This window comes from Mus musculus, chromosome 10, assembly GCF_000001635.26.
Source record: "Mus musculus strain C57BL/6J chromosome 10, GRCm38.p6 C57BL/6J".
Classification (NCBI taxonomy): domain Eukaryota; kingdom Metazoa; phylum Chordata; class Mammalia; order Rodentia; family Muridae; genus Mus; species Mus musculus.
In genome coordinates, this window is record NC_000076.6 from 86469629 (window position 1) to 86482858 (window position 13230).

The following is a 13230-nucleotide window of genomic DNA, read 5'->3' on the forward strand; positions in this document are numbered from 1 at the left end:
GCAGCTCTCTGCTTTAGTTGGAACTTCTCTAGGCTTTCCATACCAAGTTTTCTGTTTCACCCAGGCAGATGTGAAATGGCTCCTTTTCCCTCAAGGGGCTCTCGTCCCTCCTTTCCACTTTTTGTTTCTCTCTAGCAACATCCCATATTTGATTGAAATGTTTTTCCAAAGTTCATGTTTATCATCTGTGAAGGGCCTAATCCCAACAAGCTACTGGTCACTACTGGAATCGAACTGCCTTTTTTTTTTTTTTAATTTCTGGATAAAAAAGGCTGTGGAATATTTGAGTTGAAGAGATTATGCAGTTTGCCTCCTCTCCGTGTTTCTGTCTGTTGGAAAGCCCTTTTTACGTTTTATTTTGAGACAGAGATTTACTAAGTAGCCCAGGGTGACCCTGAACTCTCAAACACCCAGCCTCAGCTTCCCAAGTAACGGGTTTAAAGGTGTGTTTCTAGGGGCATGCTAGAATAAACTAATAGACTTCTAATAAACTTCTGGTCAACCCCAACAACAATCCGTGGTTTTCTTGTAACCCTTACTACTATGGGCTCCAGAAAGACTTAGGTCTGGTAAGCCCAAGTTGGTAACAGATGAACCAAGAGCTATGACTTGAGGTATGCGCTGGTAACATACTTGGATTGGTTTTTCAGAGAGTAATATATCTTTAAATAGGACAGCTGGGAAGTCCTTTCTGAGGAAGTGAACTTTTCCATAACATTACTTTTACCTAGCAGGTGATGTGAGATTTTTTTGGTATGTTTATACTGTGGGATAATTAAATCACATAAAACTCTCTTCTATACTTAGCATTTCTTGCATGGTAAAAGCATTTAAAATCCTCTTTGGCAATTTGAAAATATAAAATATGTTGTTGTTTAATATTTAACATCTGCGGTCCTTAGAATGGACAACTGAAGCTATTCTTCTCAGCTGCAACTTTGATCAAGGTCACTAGATTTCTTTCCACACCTTCTCTCTACTTCTAGTAGCCATAATCCGATGTTATACTTCCATGCTTTCAACTCTTAGATGCCCCAACCGAGATCATGCAGGTGGTATCCTTCTGTACCCTGCTTACTTGCCTTAACATAGCACTCTCCAGGTTGATCCCTATCGAGAGCAACAGGCTTTCCCTCTTTTTAATTGCCTAATAGTATTTCGTTATCACCAGCAACACACCATCTGACAATGAATCCTTAACACCTGGTTACTGTGAGTCATGCTGAAATGATCATGGGAGAGCCACTATCCCTAACTCATTGCTATGATGATTCCCAGTTCTTTGGATATGTGCACATAAGTGGGGCCAATGGACCAAATGGTAATTCTATTTCCCATTTTCTGAGGAATCCCATACTGTTCTCCATAACAACTATATTAATTTATATTCCCATTTATAGAATACAAAAATCTCCTTTCTCCATACCCTTGATGGCCCTCTATCATTATAATTTTAAACTATATCTATATATGTGCATGTCATAATGTGTTTGTGGAGGTCAGAGGACAATTTGCAGAAATCAGTTCTCTCCTTCTACAATGTCAGTTCCAGGTATCAAACTTAGTGGCAGGTACCTTCACCCACTGGGCCATGTTGTGGGCCTTGGCACGGTCTTTCATATCGCTTATAACAATCATTCTAGCCCATGTGAGGTGTTCACTGTGCCCATTTGCATCTTCCTGGTGATGAGTATTACCTTCATATATCTTTGCTGTGTCTTTATATGCCTTTATATGCTTTATATATCTTTAGAATAGGTTTTTGTTTTCTGTTGAATTGAGTTCTCTTATATTTTGGATGATAGCCTTTTATCAGACAGATATTTAAAAATTATTCTTCCAATCCATATACTGTCTCTCACACTACTGCTTCTTTCAATCTGGTGTAATCTTATTTGTCCATTCTGACTTATACATTGCTTGAATTTGGGAGACATATCTCAGATATCATTGCCAATGCAAAATTGATTTCCCTCTCTTTATGTTTTTCTAATTGTTTACACTTTCAGTATTACACTCATTTATCCGTCTTGAGTTGGATTTTATATAGGGTACAAGACAAGGTTCCAACTCCTTTTTCTGTCTGAAGTTAGCCATCTCCATGGTGATTTTTCTGTGGAAACTGTGTCTTCTCTGTTGTATGTTCTTAGAAGCCTGACTGTAAATGCTCAGCTGTATTTCCGTGCTCTCTACTCTGTTCCAGGTCAGCGTATCTGTTCCTCCATTGTTGCTATACTTCATGAACACTTGTTTATTTGCATTTTATGCATACGAATGTTTTGCCTGCATGTATTTATATGCATTGCATGTGAGCCTGGTACCTACAGAGGCCAGAAAAAGGTATCAGACCCCAGTAACTATAGTTACAGATGATTGTGAGCCATCATGTGGATGCTGGAAACTGACTGCAGGTCCTCTAGAAGTTCACTTAACCTCTGAGCCATCTCCTGAGTACTATAGGCCATGGGTCTTTAAGATGAAACATGAAGAATGTGAAGTATCTGTGCAAATGGCAGGGAGGATGTTGGCATATCTGAAGCCAAGAAAGAAGGTCCGTTCTGCTGGAGGGGGGGAAATACAGGTACACAAGAAAAACATTAGAGAATGGAGATAGATACCAGGTTTTTTTAAAGGCATATTGAAGGTAAGTTTGGCTTTAATACAACAGTGGCAGTACTCTGTTATAGAAAAGAGTCATGATCAAGTTTTTTGGCTGTTATGTGAGACACAGACTGTGGAAAATTTATATGACTGTTACCTTACCCAGGAATCCCTTCCCCAGGGATCCGGGTTTTCGTTTGTTGTTTGCTTGTTGGCTTTTGTTTTGCTTTGTTTTGTCTTTTGAATCATACACTATCCACCACAGTCCAAAGTCTTTACGTTTGAAAGTTCCAGAAAGATGCTATTAATGTGTTCTAACCTGTTCACTGTTTGTCATGACGTGCTAAAATCTCACACTGCACTGATCCATCCCATACAAGACAATGGCCATCCATTTGTCCAGCATATACACATGGTGTATGCCACCTGCCCATCAGGCACTGATATCCCATCTTGGTCACAAGAATTCTATTTTCACAATATAACAGTTCTTGCGTTCAAGTGACCAGCATTTTCTTTTTTTTTAACCCTTTAACACTTTATTTTTTTTTAATTAAGTATTTTCCTCATTTACATTTTCAATGCTATCCCAAAGGTCCCCCAAATGGGAACAAAACACCCATGGAAGGAGTTACAGAGACAAAGTTTGGAGCTGCGACAAAAGGATGGACCATCTAGAGACTGCCTTATCTAGGGATCCATCCCATAATCAGCTTCCAAATGCTGACACCATTGCATACACTAGCAAGATTTTGCTGAAAGGACCCAGATATAGCTCTCTCTTGTGAGACTATGCTGGGGCCTAGCAAACACAGAAGTGGATGATCACAGTCAGCTATTGGATGGGTCACACGGCCCCTAATGGAGGAGCTAGAGAAATTACCCAAGGAGCTAAAGGGAACTGCAACCCTATAGGTGGAACAACAATATGAACTAACCAGTACCTGGGAGCTCTTGTCTTTAGCTGCATATGTATCAAAAGATGGCCTAGTCGGCCATCACTGCAAAGAGAGGCCCATTGGACTTGCAAACTTTATATGCCCCAGTACAGGGGAACGCCAGGGCCAAAAAGGGGGAGTGGGTGGGTAGGGGATTGGGCCTCGAAGATATGGGTACAGGAGAAAAATTCCTGAATAGAACAGCAATGGCTTGTGCTGTAAGATCAAGAATCGATAAATGGGAACTCATAAAATTGCAAAGCTTCTGCAAAGCAAAAGACACCGTCAATAAGACAAAAAGGCCACCAACAGATTGGGAAAGGATCTTTACCTATCCCAAATCGGATAGGGGACTAATATCCAATATATATAAAGAACTCAAGAAGGTGGACTCCAGAAAATCAAATAACCCCATTAAAAAATGGGGCTCAGAGCTGAACAAAGAATTCTCACCTGAGGAATACCGAATGGCTGAGAAGCACCTGAAAAAATGTTCAGCATCCTTAATCATCAGGGAAATGCAAATCAAAACAACACTGAGATTCCACTTCACTCCAGTCAGAATGGCTAAGATCAAAACTCAGGTGACAGCATTTTCTTTAATGGCTGCAAAAGTGCAAAAAGCAGTGACATTGCCACATACTTGCCACTAGAGGGCAGGCGTGGACACATCAGATTGGAAAACCTTTTGGCTGGCAGTCTCACAACTAACTTCTCAGAGACTGAGGTGGGAAAGGGGACTATTGAGAGGATGAAAACAAGTCCACTTGGCAATAGAGCCTGAGGAGGGACAATCGCAGGGTCATAGGCTTTGCATCAACTTAGGAAGAGCTTTGTGGAGTGGAAAGAGTCATCCCAGAGTGGCATCAGTCCAGAGAAGAAAGCAGGTGTCTGCTTAGATGTCTCAGAAGATCTTGAGTTCATTTCCTTGCTCACGATCAGGTAGGGCTATGCACCTGGGTTCCCACTCTGGAATCTACCTATAAACCTCATAATTTGACTTCTCTGCCCCCCCCCCATAGGATTCAGATACCCACTCATTCATCTTGTCAATCCTCCTGTTTAGTCGACATGATCCAGCAAACTGACTCCAATGGCAGTTCTTTCCCAGGATAGGTCTTCTCTCAAACACATTAGTTAAAGAGCACAGAGTCTCATCTCTCTGATGTTGACACTGCCTGACAGAATCAGTTAGCCTGAAGATTGAGCTGATGGGCTCTGCTGCTTCCAGTTCACAGTGTCTGGGCAAAGACATCTCATCTCACAGTGCTTGGGTTTCTTTGTTTGCAGAATTCAGGTGATAGTCTAGTGTCTACCTCATGGTGTTCTTTTGAGAAGCAAGAGACTAATTAAGGTGTTTAAAACATTATGGCATTAACGAGCAACCAGTGTCCCATTAGTATAGATTCTTTTTTGACAGCCAGCACTAGGAGGCCCAACAGTGGCTGGGAAGGCTCTGTGGTGGGGGCTGCAGAATCTGCATTGGAACGAGCTCATCTTTAGTAACAGCTGGAAACACTCAGACTTGCGGGATGAAAGTAGACCAAGTAAACGGTATTAAAGTGCTTTTGAAAATATTTGTCTTTTAAGTTAACAGGGAGTGCAATGGACTTTCTGGGTATCTAGTTCTACGAATGTTAACACGTTCTCATAAACACTGAAACCCAGAACAGACCCACCATTCCCTACAAAATCTCTTCACAGTGCCCTTCCAAGGTTACTGGCACAGGGCTCTGCAAGCTGGCACCTGGGCCTCCCACAGGGGTAATCTAGATGAGGAATATGCAAAGCTACCTCATTTCTTAAACAAAAGGAAAAGGCTGAATCCCAGATTGAATCTTCCTGCTAGTGCGGGCTGCACACTGGCTGTTCTCTCAACAGGAAGTCTCACTACATGCCTGCCCAGCTCAATCTTTATCTCCTTTAGGTATTCATAAATGCCAACCTTTACAAGAGGGCTCCCTTCTGGTGGCCACTACCTGACACTTGGGGTTCCTCTAATACTACAGCATGTATCACCCATATTCTGCCTACAATTTATTCTACACACTGACCACTTTCTGCTTGCAGTGACAGAATCCCAAGATCAGATACCACTGTGTGTCCTGTTCCCTGCTATATCCTAAGCACTTAGAAAATTGTCTTTGTGGGAATGTGTGACCTTAGAGAACATAAGATGGCTACTGAAAGACCTTGCTAGAATAGCATGCTGGGGGACATTCCGTTAGAAGGTTGTGACGAACACTCCCTTCCTGGAATGACCCAGCAAAACCAGCTTTACAAGAAAAGCCCCAGCCATAAGGCAGGTGCAGATGATGACCAAGAAGGTTTCAGTTCCCTCTTCTGGTGACTAAGACCCCACCTCACCAGGGGGGGCGGAATGAAAAGGTCAGCTCTGGCCAACAATGGGCTTAAACCACACCCTTAAACTGTATAAAAAGTGTGTGCTTAGGAGATTTGGTGTCGCCTCTGCCCCATTGTAGGACACCCCCCCCCCCCGCCCCGGCGCATCGGATCAATAAACCTCATGCTCATTGCTGTCTCTTCGAGCTCATTGATGCTCATCGATCTCTGTTTCTGTTTTTCTGTTGAGTGGAACATCCGGGACATAAGGCTCATTGGGTCTTACATCTCCACATAGTAGGGTAGCAGTAATCCTTGACTGAGTGAATCTACATAAAATCATCAGAGACAAAGTTTAACTACCTCCACTGTTTTCTGGGAAGACTAAATGTGTTATACTAAAGAAAGCTCTCTAGGTGCCCGACTCACATCTCAGCTAACTAAACACCATACTTGGAGGAATAGCCATCTTCAGTCCTTGATTAGCATGTTTAAAAATTGCTAGAAACAGCCTGGCCTGGGCTTTACCAATACATTGATGACTGTGGGAATAGACAGTTTCTCAGGGGAGGCAGGGAACCCACAGCCTATAGTGGGTTGAATTGAAGAGACACTTGACTTTCTGGAGGAAAGGTCAAGTGTCAAGGAAATTGCTTCACTAATACCAACAGACGTCTTGGGCCTTTGGAGCACAGAACCCCTTTCCAGACATATCATCACGAAAGTGCGTCCTGTTTTTTGATGAATTCAAATCCCAGATGTCTTTCTCCTGGGAGTGGTGTCAGTTTCTCCACAAGTAAGAGCACAGTGGGTACCCGAACAAAGATTTTTGTAGGGAGCAGTTCTAATGCTTTGACCGGGATCTGCATGTGAGCACTGAAGGTCCCATTCCCTCGTTGGTTTCTGATTGATCAATAAAGATGTCTGTGGCCTAAGAGGTGGGTGAAATAGGTGGGACTTCCAGTTTTCCAGCAGGCAGGTTAACAGACTGGAGGGAGGAGGAAAGACTCACTGTGCTTCGGAGGGAGAAAGGTCGCTTCCCAGACTGGCCTGGGGTAGCAGGCAGGAGATTAAAAAGATAATTAAGATGAGGGCAGCTTTAGGGGGCTGAACAAGAAGAAGGTAACCTGGCAACTAAGCAGAGGGTAGGTAGAATTACAGGTGTTGCACTGGGAGTGAAAAGAAGGGCACAATAGTGGAGGGAGGCTTCAAGGAGCCCAGCCATTGCGCTAAAGCATATTAAAAGTAAGTTAATGCGTATGTGTGTTTTGTCCTCAGATCCAAGGGAACGAGCGTGGGGCCAGAGCTTAAAGCAGGGTAGTAGGAACGACACAGTACAGATTTTGGCTTTGAAAGTATAATCTGTGGGTTTCTCCACCAGCTTCCTCCTCTTGCAGAAGAACAGCCAAGGGTGTTGGGAAACTGTGAGAAGATCAGTCAAATGAAATCCTTTTATTTGCTTCTCATCACCATCCCTAGCCCCCACCTCTGACAGAAATGCGTTCAAATACAGAAGTGGCCCAAACAATCAAACTAAGCTCATGGACATAAGCATTTGCATTCAATAAGTGGCGGTATTTACTAAATCCTCTGAAGATTACATGGCTAATACATGGCTAATTACATGGCTTATTTACACAAAGAATTTGCAAAGCCCTTGGGCAGTGACATCCAGGACTGGGTCCGTGCATGAAGTTATCCACTCATGTCAGTTTGCCTCTGACTTACCCAGATTTCATCATCCGAAGGTCATGTCTAAGATCCCCATGGTGTGGAAAACATGGAAGCTGGAGTATGTGGTGGCTGGCCATACTGCCTCCCAGTAAGAAATCAGAGAAGGATAGGTGCTGGTGCCTGGCTCACTCCCCTGTTTTATTCAACCCACCAAATGGTGCTGCCCATTCAGGGTGGGTCTACCCTCTGCTATGAAATCTCTCTGGAAAAGTCTGCATAGAATACCTCAAGGTGTGTTTCCTGACTGATTCTAAAGCTAACTGTAGTGAAGACCAAGAGGAACCATGGCTCTTTACAAAGGGTGCATTGCAGCTTACAAATCTGCTTTGGGAATATACTTCTCCAGAATATACACCTACGTGATGCCAAAGCAGTCGGCCCCACAAGAGAAAGAGGTGCTTGTCTTTCATGTGACAGGTACCTGTTAAGAGCACTGCCATCTGGAAATTGAAACTCACTGCCTCAGCTCAGCATTGAAAGGATCACTTTTGCATCACTGTAAAGAAACAAAAGAGATGGCTCGTTCACAGGTGGACAAGTCCAATAGGTAACCTTGACAAATTTACGGGCTCTAAACAAGCCTCTTCAAGAGACTTTCTAGACTGAGGTAAATGAGGGGAAAAGACCCACCTTAAAGGTAGGTGGCACTCTTCCCTGGGCTGGGCTCCTCAACAGAATAAAAAGGAAAATAAGCTGAGCACCAGCCTCCATCTCTGGCTGCTTCCTGACTGCAGTTATAATATGACCAGCCACCTTATACTCCTGCTGCCATCTTTGCCATGGTGGTTTGTCCACCCACACTGTGAGCCAATGTTAACCCTTTGTTCCTTAAATTGCTTTTTGTCAGCAACAGAAGGAGCTAGTAGGGAATGACTGTATAAGAAGATCTTGATGCTGGTGATAGCAATCATAAAAGTGATGGTGGTTAGGCTGGGAATGGGGTAGCCTATTTATTGGGCTTAAGATCCTGGTTCTGCTGAGATAGACCGAAAGATGGGACTTAACTTCTCAACAACCTTTGGTAGGAAATGCTATCACCTCGACTTTACTGATGTAAAAATCAAAGGCCAAAGACAATACACTCAGTCATCTTGCCGGGCTCTGGCTCATTAACTCAGATCACCAATCTTCTAGCTCTAGAATTCAAGTGTAGGACTCCCAGCTCTGGTGGCCACAGTTCTGACCATCTAGCAGCCCCACTTCCTGACAGCACTAGTATCTGAGCCCAGGCAGATCTGAGACCACAGTCCATGGGCATTCCAGCACACTGTGGTACCCTAGTTCCCTTGGAATCTGGCTTCTCAGGTGTTCAAGTTGTAACTTAGCAGAGGCCCCATCCATTCACTCTGTACCTCACGGGGGGCGTGGTGGTCACCTCTGTTTTCCTTGTCTAGCATGTCCTTCCCTATGCTTCCACCACTGTGTCTGGGAATTTATTCTGTTCGTGCTCTCTGGGCTCACTGCCTCCTCTGGAGAGATCCTGGTGCTACTCACCAGTTACCAATTAGGTCTAAAGCTGCTTGTTATGGTGTTTTATGCACACACTCATCATTGTGGATTTGAGAAGAAGGTCCTGGTCTTGGCTCTGAGTGCTAAGGTACCAAGACTGGCAACACATGTGGACTTGTTAAGTTGGAGAGAGCAGCAGGCAGAGGAGAGTCAATGAGATGCCGGTACTGTCACAATTTGGAAACCAGGTAGAACCTTCCTGTTTGCTGAATAAGAAAATGTGGGGAGCGGGTGTGGCGGCAGTCCCAAAGGCACCAGGGACTGCAGCTAAGTCGTATGACTTGCACCTGACTTCCTCATATAAGCCACAAACATCTTGAGAGCTGCACAGGTGTACCAGGATACTGGTGAATCCATTTTGATGGAGATATGCCCCTGCTGCCCTGATTAGCTGAAGCTGCGTGCCTGGTGAGGTGGCGTGGCCTGCTGTGCGTGGATGGGAACTGAGAGTATAAAAGAGTGAGAGGCCCAGGGTTCGGGAGAGATATAAACAAGGGAGAGATATAAACAAGGGAGATATAAACAAGAGAGAGATATAAACAAGGGAGATATAAACAAGAAGAAACAGGACTGAATAAACGTGTGCAGAAGGATCCTGTTGCAGCGTCGTTCTTCCTGGCCAGTTGGGCGCGCCAAAGAAGAAAACGAGTAGTGTTCTTCTTAAAGACAATGGGACCTGATTTCTAGTAATGTCCCTGAGAATGAAAAGGCTGCAATGATGAGAAAATACCAGTCATCTGGAAAATACACATGATTCTTCTGCCAAAGGACACACATACATACAGTGTGGGACCCATGTAGATGTCTTTCTGTCTATGCACAGAGAAGATCTATCTATCTATCTATCTATCTATCTATCTATCCATGTGATAGGTAGATATGGAGAGAAAGAGAGAGACACACACAGAGATATAATAATGTACACAGGCAGCAAGAGACACACATAGACAAAAACATAGACAAAGAGAAAGACAGATGGAGGCACACTCACAGAGAGCATACCTGACGAGCCAGACTGTGCCTACTTGGCCTTCAATTCTCCTACACCTTCAGTTGCTGGCCAGAAGCCCCCCTGCCTAGGGCAGGGCAAATGACCAATTGGCAATGCTCCTAGAAGCCAGGTGCTAGCCTAATGAGGAAGTTGGCAAGAACACTTGGGAAATCAGACACGGCATGGGTAAAAAGCATCCCAATAAGCAGGTCCTGATGCTCTGCCACACCCCTCCTGTCCTCCTCCCCCTCAGTAATGACCCTATTCAGTCACATGGGCTGGCAGTTTGAGGATCGGAATGCTTTCCCCTCCTCTCCCACACGCACTCACCACTAACCTAAAACAGATTGATTTACCCCACAGTCACATTCCCTAACAGATGCAGTTCGTCATTTGCTTTTGCGACTCCACAATTGACAGTCTGTTAAATCTCCCGTTATCAGTTACCCCGCTTGACCCTTCCCATGCCCCACCAAGTGCACTTTGGAATTCAAGATCCTTTTGCACCATTGGAGATAACAAGACCAGGACCGTGACTAGTCATTTTCCACTCCAAAACTACCTAGTTCCAATAAGTGAAACCTCATTCCCTACAGTTTGAAATGATGATCCTTCAGAAGATTAAATGTTTCATGTTTGATCTCCAGCTGATGACGTTATTTTGAGAGGTTCTGGAGGCATGCCTATCTGGTAGATGCCTACCATAAGGGAATAAATCCCTAGAGACTGTGTCATGTACCAAAAAATCTCTTTCTTTTGTTCTGTTTCATGGCTACAGATTTTGTGAGCTACTGGGTTCCACCCTGCCTTCTCCATGGTGATGGAGTAAAAGCTCCGAAACCATGGGTCAAATCTCTCTTAGTTTCTGTAAGGTAACTGATCACCACGACACAAATAACCCGATGCCATAACTGCTTCTCATTAGGCGAGTAGGTGTTGCACCTTACTGTCACCTACCCTCAGGCTTCGGCACGAGCTATTTCGCCTGAAAATTTCTTCCCTCGCTCCCTCCTTGCCACACATGTCCCACGTCTTTTCCCACTTTCTCAGAGTACTCTAACCACCCTGATCCTTCCCTGCACTGGTGTTCCAGACACACTGTTCCCCATCACAATGCAGCTATGTGCTATTTCTCATTAAAGACTCCAGAAAAAGAAAACCCCGAGATCTCTGTCTCACTGCCTTGCCCAGGATCTGGCACACAGAGTGAGCCCACACATAAAGAACACAGGGTAGAATGCTGTTGGAGGAGTCTAGGTCTGTGGGTGGTTGTAAGCTATCTGTGTCCAATTTGGGGAGGGCACAAGAGGAGATGCCTGTGCAGTACAGAACCCCCACATTCTGGCACTCCTCCTCCAGGATGCTGTTTTCCCCGATGGGGTGGACCATAATTCAAACATGGTCACTTACCACCAAAACTTGTGGTGAAGAATAATCCCTCACTGGGCAGTGTTGGTTGGTAAAGCCTAATAGACTGTGCTTATGTCAGTGGGACAAAATCCTCGTGGATTAATGGTGCCCCTCAGGACTGAGTGGATCCTCACTCATGCAGGACTGAGTTAGGTATCGAAAGAGCAGCTGGTACACGGCAGCCCTGTGTCCACCTTGTGTTCAGGTGCTTACACCCCACTCTCCTGAGTACTTCTGATTTGTGTAGGCATCCACCATGCTGTGATCTCACCCCGTGTAACAATCTGATTGTGAACTTTTCTATCTCCTGTACCGTGAACCAAATAAATCTCTCTTCTTTACAGATGATCCAGTCTGAGGGTTCCTGCTACCACAGCAGAAAACTGACAAAAAAAAAAAAAACCCAAAAAACAAAAAACAAAAAAAAAACCCTTTGGCAGACTGATTTGTTCAAGGTCACTTAGTTCAGGAGAAGCACAGGCTATATTGGAGCACAGTCTCCCGAGTCCTCAGCTAATGTGTTTATCTGACTCTGAAACTACCCCACCTTATACGCAAGGACCTCCTGATCTCCTGAATACCTGCTGACTACTTCACTTTCTCCCAAATAGGGACCATCATCACTGAATTGCCAAAAGCATCCCACCATGTAGTGATAATGATCCAAAGATAAGCACCCACTCTCTAATGCTCACCCAATCCGTCTGGACAAATCCTATCACTGACCTTACTTACAGATGTGTAAACTGAGGCTCAGGGGACTTAACAACTCGTAGGGTATCACGTGCCAGGACATTAGCTGTTGCACTGTTCTCTACCTCAGAGTGGAGACTTTCAACCACTGAGACACTTTAGTGGGCTGCCCCACCCATCCATCTCCTCTTCTGGCACAAGGAGCTAACAGAGTGCTCATTGGTAACATCTATCTAAGATGCAGCATTCTCTCAACCCTGCATTGTCCTTCACCTTGGAAAGCCCAAGTCTAAGAACTGGATCAAGAATGGTCCAGTCAGCTGCAACTTCAGGGACACACTCCCATCTTGCAGGCTGGCTGCATTTCTGCTACTGAAAAAGAGACATCTGTGCGCGTGTGTGTGTGCGCGTGTGTGATGAAGTAGAACTGGGGTGGTTAGTGCCACAGCTCCTCATCATCATGAGAAGGGTGATGGCAGTGACAATGGAAACAGCAGCAGCTAATAGTTAGACAGAGCTAAGTCCTGTTCCTAGTCTCTCTTGTATAACAAGCCCATTAGTCCTAACGGTTGCAGGGGAATAGAATATGCAACTTTGGCACAAAGACTGTTTTGAGCTGAAGTTAAGAAAGATCAAAAGGAGAGCTCTCCATCCTTTGTTTGCCTAAAACCAGGCCACCCCTTTGCTTGTTTCTTAATGTCTACCAGAAAGTACATGAGTTAATTGCTCCAGACAACATTGATCCTTTAGGACCCCTCTCACAACACAGTAGGAATTTCCCCTATAAACTCTTTCTAATTAGTTTTTCTATTAGTTTCACACTCATTTCCTGTCTCATAAACTCAGCCCTTTTCCTCTGTGTTATCAGTTCTCTGGACATCTCTGCTCTTTTGTTAATATGTTCTCCAGTTCAGGGTCCATTTATCCCTCAGAGTTGCTCAAGTTCACATTCAAGTGCTTGTGATTTATCACGCAGCTGCAATCCACTGCTACCCTGTGAGTTGAACATAT

The 13230-nt window shown here is 44.4% G+C and overlaps 1 protein-coding gene across 13 annotated transcripts in view; it reads right to left on the reverse strand.

The window, feature by feature from the left end:
- The window catches only part of Syn3 (synapsin III), a 450181-nt gene that overhangs the window by 420883 nt on the left and 16068 nt on the right, over positions 1–13230 (reverse strand). The window contains exon 1 of one of the 13 annotated variants that reach the window (XM_006513700.4): positions 8038–8106. The exons of the other annotated variants lie outside the window; for them this stretch is intronic. The gene's annotated coding sequence lies outside the window, so the exon portion shown is untranslated. Of the gene's footprint in view, positions 1–8037; positions 8107–13230 lie in introns of those variants that run through there. 13 annotated transcript variants of the gene reach the window in all.